Source organism: Heterocephalus glaber, unplaced genomic scaffold (genome assembly GCF_053883595.1).
Source record: "Heterocephalus glaber isolate CG9 unplaced genomic scaffold, H.glaber_assembly_v1.0 deba00000621, whole genome shotgun sequence".
NCBI classification, from domain to species: Eukaryota; Metazoa; Chordata; class Mammalia; order Rodentia; family Bathyergidae; genus Heterocephalus; species Heterocephalus glaber.
The window spans coordinates 7,994,521-8,009,587 of record NW_028258153.1 but is presented as its reverse complement, the minus strand read 5'-3'; the positions used below and the strand labels follow the sequence as shown (position 1 = coordinate 8,009,587).

The following is a 15,067-nucleotide window of genomic DNA, read 5'->3' as shown; positions in this document are numbered from 1 at the left end:
AATGGTTAACTATTTTTCTCTTTATAGGGTCTTATTTTGGCTTATGGTCTGAGGTAAGAAGACAAATTCCCTTTTCTCTATATAACCAATAATTTCCTGCACAGCTTACTGAATAAATTACCCTATTCCTTTTGTTTTCCCCACCCATTTAAAGTAGCCCATTGTTGAAATCATCAGAGAAAACTTTTTATTGGGAAGTCTGAATGGCATAATTATAATTCATCGATCCAGCTTGAACTATCTATGGTTGTTAGGATGGGAAAAATTGTAGGAAAAGGGATGAGTAAAATAAATTATCATTGATATACAAAATATATTAGTATATGTATTAGTATAATTAGTATATAAACAAATAAATTTATATATAAACATATACATGTAAGTTTAGATATAAACTGAAGAAGTCAATTAAATATTTTATATACTTATTTGGACATTTGATGGAGACTATCTGGACGTACAGAGAAGGTAAGTAAGAAATCAGATTTTCCAGTGTTGTTTAGAAGTTTATCACTGCATAGTAGCTTTTAGCATCTGGTTGTGATTTGTGTTATTTCTACCCAGTGGAGACACAGTAGCCTTTCTGCTGGATAGATGGGAAGTGTGGAGCCCCAGAAGTTGTAGTGTCTTACAAGGGGAGGACAGCCACTTTGCTGGCTCCTTGGGTTAACTGCCCTTTTTACAAAGCAAGATGTTAGCTACCGCACTTACTGAAGTCCACATCTTTCTGGGGCCACATTCTAGCTAGGGGCCACCGCAGACTTTTTCAGATCCTTCCATCTGAAAGGAGGTAGGGCTCAGAAGGACATTTGGGCTATGGAAAGACTTCCAAGTCAGCCAAGTTCATCATGTCTGAGCCACATACAGTGTACTCTTTGTTCTTTTGAGGTTAGAATTTTTTAAAACTAAGTAATTAAAATAAAATTCAACACATCCTGCTCACCCAGCACATGTTCCTCAGGGCTGCAGGAAAACCTCAATGCTGTCAGAACAGAGTCAGTGAGACCTCTGGGATGACTTGGTTAGAGTCAACTGGCCACCCTGCTGGTTTCTTCTTAAGAAGGAACTTATTTTAATTTAACTTCTTAAGAATCAGCTCATTTTAGGAGGCTGTAAATTTTATTGCTCAGCTTTCTTGAGTGTGGTATCAATCTCGGCTTCATTTTACATTATATTTCTTCTGTGCTGAGGGAAGTAAGAATCTTGGAGTTATGAGATTTAGGCTTGGTGTAAAAAAGACCCCTAGACCACAAAACCTCTAGTTCAGAAAATGCACTATGGTTCTCTTAGTCTGCTCTCTGCAGGCATCCCCCAACTGGCCTCCACCCTCCATTTGTCACAGTGTCCCTCCCTTCCCCTTCAAAACTCTTCCCAAGTCAACACCAAACAAGAGAATGTTCCATTTATCTTTCTCATGTACACACCCTGCCTGACCCAAAAGCCTATGCACAAATATAGAGAAATTGAGCCTGTTTTGCATAACATCTTTGTGATTTCTCTTTGCATAAGCCCTTTGGCTACAGGGTCATTGTGTTCAAACACATTTCATAGTGCTGGGCTCTGATGTTCTTAGATTTATTCCTCTCCAGAGGTATTGTAATTTAAAAAGTAGTGAAGAATCTCCTCTGTTTGAGAGTTTAGTAACCAAGGATAGTCAAAAAAGTTATTCAGAAGACTTTCATGCTCTGATACTACTGGGGTAATGGGAGCTCTGAAAAACTTAATAGTGAGGATTAAGAAGGGTCTGGAGGAGTCAAGACTATTGTGGGATAGCCCCCATACTTTGACCCACAGCTAATCTTAGCATTTAATGGTAGAAAATTGAAATTATCAGGACTTATAGAATTGCATTTGATAGTCAAGCCCAAATTAGTTTTAGCAAAACAGGCTATTTAATGGCCCTGAAAACTGAGCTTTCTAGGCATGCAGCTGGGTTTGGACACAGGTGGTTATCATTTCTCTATTTTCTTTCTCTCTGTGTTGGCTCTATTTTCAGGTGGACTTAATTCAAATGAAGGTGAGGGTGTACTCGAGCAGCTTCATCTTGTTACTTAGAAAACCCCAAGCAGAATGATAAAGCTTTTTTCCCTGAAAGCCCAGTCAAAGTCCTGGGGAAGGATTTCAGGGACTCAATGTGGCTCATGTGGGTTCCTCTGAAGAAAGCAAACAGCCTTTTACTAGTCCCACTTCATCAAGCTGCCCAGCCCTAGGAGCGGGAGTTAAGAGCAGTCTCTCCGAAACTCCACGATGGCTCACTCAAGGGAAATTAGAGTGATCTCCAGGGAAGGGGATGCTGGCCAGACAGAACCAAAGTGCCCTCTAACAGATGGTAAGTGGCAGTGTGAAGAGGATTTTCATTCAGCTGTAGATGAGGTTGGGATCAGTCTTTAGCTAGTATAAGCAAATTAAGTCCTACAACATACAAATCATGCAAGGTGTTGCAGAAAGACGTCAAGCTCTAGAAGGAAAGTGTCATAGGTAAGTGTAATTTAGTGAGATTTCAGTCTTCTTCCTCTCCAAGTCTCCCCTTTGACTGTGTCTTGATTGCACCCAACCCTTATGTCCCTCTCTATTTTACCTTGGTAATCCCCTGCAGCACATACTAATACTGAGAATAGTGCAAATGAAGCATTTGAAGGACTACCTCCTACCCATTGGCCTTTCTTTCCTGTCCGGGCAGCAGGATGAATTCTATTCCACAAGGTTGCCATGTTTCTTGTTTTTCTAAACTCATTGCTTCCCTCTGCATGTTCCAGATGTTGGTCCATAGGAGACCTGTAGCTGGCCATATTGATTGTTCCTCTCTGATGTTGCTGGACAGGGATACTCTGCATCATGTTATTTTCCAAGGGAATCAGCAAAATGTGGTGGAAAAAGCACTGCACAATCAGGTCCCTTGTCACTCCCATATGCCTCAACTTCTTTCTATTGCTATCATTATCAGACTGGTCACACTATGGATAGTCTCAGATTTCTTCCCCTCCCCCAGTGAGACACCTCTAACTTAACACTAGATGAGATCTAAGCAATATTAAAGGTAGAATTTCTCTTAAGTATATAATTTGGGGCTCATGCTTAGCTTGTAGCTAAGAAAGCATTAAACTATTTTCAGATAAATCCATTGTAAAGTATTTTTAGAATTTGAGTTACAACCGAAAAGTCCTCTATCTTACCTAATTGATATTATCTTCTGGGATAAACATTAAAAATGCAGAATGAGTGAATCTTGACTATAAGCATTTCATGTGTCTCAAAGATACCACATTTTATTTATTTATATTTTTAAAAGGAAGTGAAAAAGAACAGGGAGACACCAATCATTGAGATAAACAAAGTGCCTGTGTGTTGATCTGAGATTCTAACCCAGTCTTCAAGATTTAGGGAGCTGGTTTATTATTTTTTTTTGAGTTCTTTGTATATTCTAGATATTAGTCCTCTTTCTGAGGAGTAGCTTGAAAACATTTTTTCCCATTCTCTAGGTTTCTCTTCACTCTACTGATTGATTCTTTTGCTGTATAGAAGCTTTTTAGTCTGATATAATCTCATTTGTTGATTCTTGCTGCTATTTCTTGTGCCAGTGAGGTTCGGTTTAGAAAATCCTTTCTTACACCTATGTCTTCAAATGTTTTACCTATTTTATCTTCCAAAAGGTTTAATGTTTCTGTTTTAATGTTTAGATCTTTGATCCATTTTGATTTTAATTTATACATGGTGAGAGGTAAGGATCCAGTTTCATTCTTGTGCAAACACAGAAACTGGTTGGAATAACCAGTTTTTCCAACACCGCTTGTTAAATAGGACATCTTTCCTCCAATAAACTGCATGAACTGCAAACATGTACTAATAAAAATAAGTAAAGATTTTAAAATAAAGTTTAGAGATTTTATGAAAAACAAACAAAGAAAAAAGATTTAGGGAGCTGTTGACCAACATCAACTAGACTTTCATCTGATGAAGCTGGGGAGGCAGTTACTTCATCTCAGTTGTATTCAAAACTTTTCTTAGGCCTGTTCACAAGATTTCATGGGTTCTTCTTTTTGTCATTTTTGTGAGCAGTAAAAGATATCATTGAAAAATATCTGTAACCTCTTTCCCAATCTCAAAAGTATGCCAATGAGTTTTCATTTGGAGACATAAACTTTCCATAAATGAATCTTTGCTTTTTATCTGAACATAATGGTGATGTTTGGCAGGATCATATTAAAGACTATATTCTTGTGGCTAATTATATTAATTGCCAAAATTGAGTTCCTATCTCTTAATAAAAATGAAGCTATCTTCAAGATCAGCTAGTCTTCCATTCCTATGGGAACTGAAGTATAGGATCAAATACTTAATGTTCTTTATGTACATATCCAAAATGTACCTAAGGATTTTATTATTCAGCCCACTTATCTCCATTGTATCCATTAGAATTAAAGATGAATCTATGTTGACATATATACATAAACTATATACATATACATATATGTGTATACACACATATAGATACACAAATCATCTACTATTGTTTGGATGTTGAATGTTCTTCAAAGGCACCTGTGTTAAAGACTTGGCTCAAACAGTCACCTGGCTCAAAGGCAGAATCACATTGCAGAAGGGCATGGTAGAGGAAAGCTGGTAGTTAATGGAAGCCTGAAGCAGAGCAGAGTAACAGTGCCAGAGAGAAAGGGACAAAAGACGAGACATAGACCCCCAAGACCACTCTTCCATGGCCCACCCAGGCACACCCACTAGTGTGCTCCATCAGTCCCTCAAGCAGATCTCAAAGCAAATCAAATTGACACTCTACCCTAACAGGGGGTGATGACTCATTGGAAGGAATGATGCAGAAGAAACATGAAAAAAATAATCTGATACATAAAGGGAAAAGATAAAGAGAAAAGAGAAGAAAGAAGATGTGGCCATGAATAAGAAAGGGAGAAGAAAGAAGTGCTTATAATTTTACACTCCAAGGGAGGGGGATGTCCCCCCCATATCCTTAGCTCATTGCCTAATTTTACTCTAGCTAGTACTGTATGCAATAACCAAGGTAGATTTCTAGAACAGCGAGGTCTTTTTGATCTGCTGGAATTCATTCCTGGATGTTAGAGAAAGAAATTTTTTGGCCTCTGTCCTTGGATAAGTAGGTCAAAGTATTAATTAGCCCACAGATATGCATTTGACTAGGCTGGAGAAAGGAAAGACTACAGTAGTATCTCAGTTCATGAACGCTTTCGTTTGTAAACAGTTTGGTTCAAAACAGAAGCATTTGGCAACATTTTGTTTTTGTTTGCCAACTCTGGATCAGGTAATGAACATGACTGCAGCCATCTTTCCTGAATGAAAGCGGCCATCTTTTCCAGGATCGTTCATGAACCAAGGCACCACTATATTAGCAAATTCATTTTTTTCAGAGAATTAGATGGTGAGATCAAATCTAGAACCTCAGACTGCATGTGGTGAATAGTGAGGAGATGAATACAAAGGTGTCCAGCCATGCAGAGAAATAGGAACCAATGGCAAGAACTCCCTGCAGGTAATGCAGAAGAAAAAGGATAGGATTTGGAGTCAGGACTTATATGTTCAGATCAGGGTCTTGCTATATGCCTTGGTCCTGTTATTTTACCCTATGAGGAACTCAGTTTTCAAGTATGTATAATGGTGTCTCTACTATGTTTTAGATCTAGAATGTTTCCCCAAAGTATCATTTGTTCAGAGGTGGTGGTTTTTTGAAGGTGATTGAATCATGCAGTGCTATACTCATCATCAGATTAAACCACTGATGAATCCACAGCTGAATGTACCATGAGGAGGTGGGCTTCACACATGTGTAAATACCGAATAGTTTCTCTGGTGTGAGAAACTGAAAGTGTAAATAAGGACTAAATGTATAATAGGTAATGTGAAATAGGAAGAAAAGGGGCAAAGGGGAAGGAAGTGGGAGGGCTAGGGGAAAGGATAGAAGGGAATGGGATTAATATGAGAAAATGGAAAAATAGGAACAAAATCTTTGTAAATAGGGAGGACTGGAGGGGTTGAAGGGAGGGCTGGGCAAGGGTGAAAAATAAGAACCAAGAGAGACTATGTAAAGGTGCAAATTTCCAATGATGAATGTCATTATATTGTATACCTAAAATGTACCAATGATTAGAATGAATAATCGATAATGTAAAATAGGAAGAAAAGGTCCAAATGGGTAGGGGTAGTGGGAGGGGCAGGGGAGAGGAAAGAAGGGAAAGGAAAAATGCTGGGAAATGGAAAAAATGGAAATAAAGTCTTTGTAAATAGGGAAGGGTGGAGGGGGTGAAGGGAGGGCTAGGAATGGGGAAAAAATAAGAACCAAGATGCATTATGTAAAGGTACAATTCCCAATGAGAAATGTAATTGTGTTGTATACCTACAATGTACCAATAAAAGAATTTAATACAAAAAAAATCTACACATAGGCAGGTAATAGTTAGGATTCCAGAAATCCAACAGAAGAACAAAATTCTACAAGCAGTGAGAGAAAAGAAACAAATCACATACAAAGGAAAGCCCATCAGAATCACAACAGACTTCTCAATGCAAACCCTCAAGGCAAGAAGAGCTTGGAGTGATGTATTTCAAGCCCTAAAGGAAAACAGCCTCCAACCCAGATTGATGTGCCCTGCAAAACTATCTTTCAAAATTGATGGAGAAATAAGATACTTTCACGATAAAGAGCACCTCAGGAACTTCATGAATACCAAACCGGCACTCCAAAAAATTTTAGACAATACCCTAGGAAAACACAATGAGGATCACAACCCCACGAAACCCAGCAGAATGAATCCACTGGGCATGACAAATTAAATGCAAAGGGGGAGAATCCAACAAAAAGAAAAAGTCTTGACAAAGCTTTTAAAACTTTTAACTTCATCTCCCTAATGAGTGTACAATTCAATCTTATTATTGTACTGATTAGTATTTTTCTGATTCTAGAGTTGCACACCATTCCTTGTGCTATACTGGCTATTTATCATCTTCTTATGTCTACTTTTTAATTGGGTTGTCTATTAATGAGTTCTAAGAATTCTTTATATATTCTGGTCATAGGTTATATGCATTGTAAATGTGGTCTGTTTAAGGACTACTTTTCATTTTAATGATATCATTTAAAGTTCTAAATTTTGATGGAATCTCATTTCTCAGTTTTTTTCTTTTATACATCATGTTTTTTGTATCCTAGGTAGTTCTTGCCTACCCTGAATTCATAAATATTTTCCCTTATAATTTCTTCTTAAAATTTTATACTTTTAGGCTTTCTTATTTAGGTTCATAGATCCCTTCAAGTTATTTTCATGTATGGAAATAAAGGGTTGAGGTTAATTTTTTATATACGGATACCAGGTGTTCTAGTGCTGTTTGCTGAAAACACTCTCTCTTCCTCAGCTCTTGAATTGAGTTTATATTCTATAAAATGCTAATGTTAAATAACCTTTCAAAACTCAGTGGACCATATATGTGTGGTTCTATTTCTAGATTCTCTGTTTTATTCAAATGATCTCTATGTCTTTCCTTACACCAACACTGCCTTGATTACTGTAGCTTTAGAAGAAGTCTTAAAATTAGGCACTAAACGTCTTCCAACACTGTTTTTGTTTTTGTATTTGTTTTTGTTTTTAACTTTTCTATGTCCTTTGTACTCCTACATAACTTTTAAATTTCAATATCCAATTCTTCATTTATAGCAAGTGTACACAGACCTGAGTTTTTATATATACCTTGTGTTTTCTAATCCTGCTAAATTCAAGTACAAGTTCTAGGGGCTCCTAGAGCTTTCTTAGTATTTTCTCTGTAGATGATCATTTCATCTACATATAAAGATTTTGCTTCTGCCGTGCCAATCCTATCCTAGTTGTGTCATTTTATTGCCAGACTATTTTGGTGGGTCTAGGTTTCAAAGTTTAATGGACAGATAAAGAGTAAGCATATTTGCCCTTGTTCCCCACCATAAGGAGAATGCATTGTATCTTCTCCATTCAAATAAGGCATTCTCGCTGGAAGTATGGAGTACATGTCTTTAATCTGTTGAGAAGTTTCTGTTCTACTTCTAGGCTTCTGATAGCTTTTACCATGAACAGTTGTAGAATTTAGACCAATACTTTTTCTCCAACTAGTGACAGGATCATATGGCTTTTTCCTTTACTCTGTTAAAATGATGACTTTTGGGAGTGGATCTTCCAATGCTGAACCAAAACTGCCATCCCTATAACAAAACCACTTTCTACATCCTCCCAGATCTGACTTCTAATAGTTTGCTTTGTTAAATTTCTATTTATGTTCATAGTTTTTTCTTCTATTATCTTTATCCAGTTTTAGGATTAGCACAATGTTGAGTTCCTAAAATGAGGGGAGAAGTGTTCCTTCTTTTTTCTGCTTTAATTGTTTGATATAATTTATCAGTTAAAATGTTTATGAGCCTGCTGTTGTCATATAGGTAGGTTTTCAAGCTAGGAATATACTTTCTTTAATAGGTGCTATTCAAATTTTATATTTCCTCCAGAGTTAGTTTCATTAATTTGTCTTCTAAGTTACTTCTTAGAAGTTGTCAAATTTATTTCAAAACAGATGTTTGAAATATGCTTTCTATATCCTTTTAAATTCTGTAAAATCTGTGGTAATGTCTCCTAGATCTTAATATTGTAATTTAAAAAATGTATAACTGATATTGTGTAACAGGAAGAAAAGGTCTAAAAGAGCAGGGGAATTGGGAGGGGTAGGGGAAGGGAAAAAAGGGAAAGGAAAAAATATGAGAAGAGGAAAAAAATGGAAACAAAGTCTTTGCAAATAGGGAAGGGTGGAGAGGGTGAAGGGAGGGCAAGATAAGGGGGGAAAAAATTAGAACCAAGATACTCATGTAAAGGTACAAGATCCCAGTGATGAATGTAACTGTATTTTATACCTAAAATGTACCAATAAAGTTAATGGGGAAAAAAAATAAAATTACCGAGCCCTCAAAGTCCAAAATACCAATTGTTAGAAAGGATACAGAATAACATGAATTTTTCATTTGCTTGTAGGAAAGCAGATGCTACAATAATTTTGGAAGAGAGTTTATAAGAGTATACATAGTCTTACAACACAATCAACCCTTTTAATTTCTAGGTATTGATCCAATTGATCTGAAAACTATGCCCATAGGAAAACATCTTTTAATGTTTTTTAGGACTTTTATTCATAATTGACAAAAAATAAACTGCTAATGATGTCATTTGATAGGCAACTGGATAAATGAACTGAAATACATCTATATAATGGACTACTATTCTGCAATAAGAAGTGAATGATTAATTCATGCCACATCATAGATGAGTCTGAAAATACTTGTTGCTAAGTGAAAGAAGTCAATGTTAAATGGCTGCTCTGTGTGATTCCATTTATATGACAATCTGGAAAAGATAAAGCTGTAGGAATGAAAAGTAGATCAGTGGCTGCCAAGGGTTTGGGGTAGAGGTTGGATAGATGAAGTACAGGGGATTTTTTTAGGGCAGTAAAGCTATTCTCTGTGATACGTCAGCTGTGGATTCAGGACACTATGTATTTACCAAACCACATAGAACTGTGGAGCACAGACAGTAAACCTTCATGCATGCAAATTAAAGAAATTCAATTAGGAGATCAGGAGATTCCAGGATGAAATGCAGACAGTGATACAAAGAATCTAAGTGTATTACAAATGTATGACATAACCTTGTGGAAGGGATGGGGGTTAGGAAGGTGCTGACATAAGTAACTTTGGAAATGAATATAGATGTTAAGACTAAAGTCAAAAGGAACTGTACAAAAGCACTACAGTATGGTTGATATAGTTGTTTCCATGAGGTATAAGGTTTAACCATTTTGAAGTCATTGTGCTTGTATATTGGGATGAAACAAGTAAGTAAATGGGAAGGATGCTGACAGCTAGGTTCTCATTGGTGGAGTAGCAGGTTACAGAAACCAGAGGGGCCATTAGAATGAACCAGGAGGTTCTGGATTAGAGTGAGTGACATCAGTACAAACTCATGTGTAGTTAGCTGCCTAGATCTGTAAATATACATGGACTACAAGTACATAGGTACTTGTATAGGAAGTACATAGGTACTTCCGAGCTCAGCCTGCTGAGTGGGTCTCAAAGCAATGACACCAAGTAGCTGGGAGTACAGGCAACACCCAGCTCTTAGTGTCTCATATCATTACCTAAATAGAACCAGAATAGTTCTTTGAAGAAATAGTTAATTCCATGCCTGGGACAGGAAATATACCAGAAGAGCCTGAAGGTTCTCATAGTGCCAGAAAATAAGCAAGTTTTCAGTAAACAAATGAAGGGAGTATTTCAATGGGACACAAGGAACAATGGAAAGCACTCCCAATGGACAAAGCTGGGACAATTTAAGCAACAAAATATGTAAAGTAGTACTGAAGTATAACTAAAGTATAGAACATCTATCTGAGTTTATATTTAGATGAAGAAGTGATTGAAAAATAAATGAGAGGGCATTGATAATTCTCCTGTTCATATGAATTCTAAATAATTCTTGTAGTAAATCCCTATATTCAGGGAAGTGGATCATAAGTTCCTATCTTTTTCTTTTTCTTTTTTTTTTTTTTTTGTACCGGGGATTGAACTCAGGTCCTTGTGCTTGCTAGGCAGGCACCAGAACAACTGAGCTAAATCCCTGGCCCAAGTTCCTATCTTTTAAGTGTGAGCTGCATATCATGATTTCCTTCTGAAGAGCAGAGTATGGAAATAGGGAAAAGAATAAAAACTGTATAGGTAGGAAACTAGACAACACATCACCTTATCTGGTGACCACAATTAGCATTAACAGTGATAACTTAAACAGAAACACTAAACTGGCTGGAAGATAAGTTAGGTAGAACTCTTGAAGACATTGGGATAGGAAAAGACTTTATGAACAAAACCTCAGTAGCATGGAAACTAGCATAAAGAATCAACAATTGGGATCTCATCTTATTAAAAAGCTTTTGCACTGCAAGAGAAATCACCAACAGAACTAAGAAACAACCTACAATGTGGGGAAAAAATTTTTAGCAGCTATACCTTGGACAAAGGTCTACTATCTAGAATATATAAAGAACTTTAAAAAAATCGCCCCCCCAAATTTAAAGACCCAATTCAAAAATGTGCATCTGAAATGAACAGACATTTCTCAGACAAAGAAGTAAAAGCAGCAAATAAACATATGAAAAAATGTTCAACATCACTGGTCATTCGAGAGATGCAGATGAGAACAACACTGAGATTCCACCTCACCCCAGAAAGAATGGCTGCTATCAAGAAATCAACCAGTAACAAATGCTGGCTGGGGTGTGGGGAGAAAGGAACCCTTCTCCATTGTTGGTGAGAGTGCAGACTGGTGCAGCCACTGTGGAAATCAATATGGAGATACTTAAAAGTCTAGGATTAGAGGTCCCATTTGACCCAGCTATAAAAGAATCATACCACAGTGATAAATGCTCGCCCATGTTTATAGAGGCACAGTTTGTAATAGCTAAAGCTTGGAAAGAGCCCAAGCGCCCATCAACTGGAGACTGGATAAAGAAGATGTTGGATTTTTTTATAAAACAGAGTACTACTCAGCCACAAAGAACAACAAACTAGAGACATTTATAGTTAAATGGATGCACATTGAGGCAATACTTTTAAGTGAAATAAATAGGACACATGTGTGTAAATACTGAATATTTTCTCTAGTGTGAGAAACTGAAAGTGTAAATAAGGATTAAAATAAATAATTGATAATGTGAAATAGGAAGAAAAGGGGCAAAAGGGAAGGGGAAGTGAGGGGGTAGGGAAAAAGAAGGGAAAGGAAAAAATATGAGGAAAGGAAAAAATGGAAACAAAGTCTTTGTAAATTGGGGAGGGTGGAGGAGTTGAAGGGAGGGCAGGGGAATGGGGAAAAAATAAGAACCAAGATACATTATGTAAAGGTACAAGCTCCCAAAGATAAGTATAAATGTATTGTATACCTAAAAAGTACCAATAAAAGAATTTAAGAAAGAAAAAAGCCAAAAACCCAGTGATGTTATATTAGTAACATATATTGTTTAAAGATATCCCAAGAAAGTATGAACTTTAGCTACTAATAATATGACAATATTGTTCCATTGATTGTGTCAAATTTACCATATTAATGTAATATGTTAACAGTAGTAGAAACTGGAATCTGAGTGTTATAGAACTCTTTGTGCTGTCATTTTTTGCAAATCTAAAACTACTCTAAAATTCAAAAGCTTATTTCAAAAATAGGAAAAGGATTTGAACAACCACTTAACACAAGATTTATGAATGGTCATATAAAGGTGTTCCATGTCACTAGAAATCAGAAAGATATAAATTAAATCCACAATGAGATATCACTACATACCTATTCTGTCATTTAAATTTAAAAGCCTGTTGATGTCAAGTGTCAATGAAGATACGGAGCAATGGGAGCGCTCATATATTGTTGGTGTTAACATAAATTAGTAGGATAGCCACTACAGAAAATAGTATGTTAGCTTCTTACAAAGTTAAACATACCCTTACCCCCAAACTCCTATCATTCTACTTCTAAGTAGAACAGAGAAAAATAGAACATGTCCACACAACACTTTTTACATCAATGTTCATAGTAACCTTATTCATTAAAATACCAAACTAGAAAGAACTCAAATGTCTAAGAAGAGGTGAAACCATCAACATACTATTGTATATCCATACTATTCTGCAATAAATAGGAATAAAGTATTAATATTTGCAACAATATAGATGAATTTCAAAATCATTATAGAAGAAAAAAAAAACCAGACACAAAGTGTAATATTGTAATGCTTTTATTCACACAAAAAGCTAGAAAAGCAAAAGAATCTTCAGATTCTTTTACATGTGTGTTGGTCACACACATGCACACACATATTTATCAATAAAAACTTATGAATTTGTACATTTAAATGAGTATATAATTTTATCTCTTATACTCCCATGAGTTGATTTAAAAATGAATATTTCTTATTAAGAAAAGAGTCCCTGATTTAAAAGGTGTAGAGAGTTAACATGTCTAACTGAATTAGATCATCGGAAGGTTTGATAAGAGATTTTATTTTTGCTTATATTTTCTCTGTTCTTGTCTGGAACTCTCTCCTTTCTTCCCTGCACATGTCTGAGTCCCATCTCTTCTACGCATCTTCTCTCAGCTACCCTAAGTTCTGTTGTGTCCTTATTTCTCTGAGCTCATGTAGTCAGGGTACCAAAGAGAAGAGCTGATACCACCCATGGGCCTAGCACTCTTGATGCACAAGAATGCCTTCGTGAAAGAGCTCATGGTCTAGAAAGAGGCAACACACTGTGCAGTGCCATGGGACCATTTCTCTACAAGATGTGTGAGTAAATTATAAGAGAGTCCTGAGGAAGAAGCAACTAACTCTCTCTGCCTAGGGATATGTTTATAACTTTGTATGTTGAGGAATATTTAAGCTAGATCTTAAGAAGAGGGTAGGGTGTGAGGAGGGCATTGCAGGCAGAGTAAAAGGTCGAGCACCTTGCCACAAAACAGCAAGCAGGCTGGTGCATAGAGAATGGTGGGAGCCAATGCTGGAAAGCAGGGTTGGAGTCAGATTGTGTAGGATCATGCCAAAGAGCTGAGTGTTATATGAGATAACAGACTTGAAGGAACTGCTTAATATGGGGTCCTGAGGAGGAAGTGCTCAAGAAAAAATAGCCATCACATCATCATAGTCATCTTCGTTGCTGTTATAGTCGTATTGTTATTATTTAACAAACATATTGAAGTGCCCTTTGGCACATGTGTGTGGGTTGAGGCAAACTTCTATCCTGGTAGAAAGGTAAAACATTCACTGTGCCTCTAGAGGAAGTGAGCAGCCAGCCACAATCACAGGACAGAGGGAAGCACTCTGCTTTTCCATCAGCCACACCCAGGCCAGAGGATGTGGGCATTCTGCAGAGAGCAGGAATCATGTCTGCACTTCAGCGATAGCCACATGCAGGCTCGCATGATTCCAGATGATCCCTGGAGCCTCAGATGATCCCAGCTTGTTCCATCCACCTGCCAGGGCACAGCCCACTTCTTCTTTACTGGTGTCTATGTGTTTGTCTCCTTCCCACGGTCTCAAGGGACAGACAGAAAAGGAGTGAGAGGGCAGCAGGAAAGGGGAGTTCCTGTCTTCACTTTCCTCTTCTCCTGTGCTCCCCAACTCTCTCTCCTCTTTCTTGTCCAACAGGTGTCAGGAATGGAAGAACATGCACTTCACTAGAATCTAGCAGCTCCCTTGGGTAATAGTTGGGAAATACAAGAGGTCTCATATGCTTTTGCCAAGCAGCCCAAAGAGGCTGCTGGAAGAGTCCCATTTGGACACAAGTGGCCAGTGGGAGCAGGTGGTTTTCTCTTTACCTGCATCTGACATGTGAGTTTTGCAGATGTAGTTTGGGGGCCAGAATAGCACACACACTCCCAATACTCTTCAGGCATTGGAGGCCACAGGAACTCCTACGTGTGTCCCAGAAACTTAGCTTTTGGTTCTTGGAGTAATCCCAGGACCCAAGGGCCCCAGTCCCCCACCTCATGTAGCAGGAAGGCCTATGAAGATTAGAAACATTGAGATGAAGGAGTGGAGAAATCAACATGTTAGCTTTGAAAGAGACACGACCTAGAAGTATGTGGAGAGGAAGCAGTGAGTGCTGAGAGGCCCAGGAAGCGGAAAGTCACCGCTGAGGGATTTTGTCCCGTCCCTGTACCCTGCTGCAGTGGCAAATGCTGTAATCAGGAAGCAGAGCAGCAATGAGGGTCATGCAGAATCATCAGGCCTGAATTATCTGTGGTGATCTTTACCTCACAACTCAGTCCACCACTGTCTGCTCTTCTTTTCCCTTCGTGTTCTCCTAGAAAGAAAGCTAGCCTTTCTGCAAAGTGATTTAGACTGCAAAGAACATGTACTGAATACTAGAATGTCCCATGCATCAACCAGGAATTCATACCCAGGAATCTCTTTTAGTTCTTCTAGCCTCCTATGAGGTAGAAACTATTATCCTATGAGGCTCAGAGAAGTTAAATTATTTACC

At 37.6% G+C, this 15,067-nt stretch overlaps 1 protein-coding gene across 41 annotated transcripts in view; it reads left to right on the top strand.

Moving 5' to 3' along the window:
• The window catches only part of LOC101715682 (uncharacterized), a 348,006-nt gene that overhangs the window by 297,293 nt on the left and 35,646 nt on the right, over positions 1–15,067 (top strand). For 38 of the 41 annotated variants that reach the window (XR_015449165.1, XR_015449164.1, XR_015449163.1 and 35 more), the window contains one exon: positions 28–53. The exons of 2 other annotated variants lie outside the window; for them this stretch is intronic. The gene's annotated coding sequence lies outside the window, so the exon portion shown is untranslated. Of the gene's footprint in view, positions 1–27; positions 54–1,996; positions 2,330–15,067 lie in introns of all 41 variants that reach the window. One more of the 41 variants, XM_087206096.1, reaches the window with a different exon arrangement.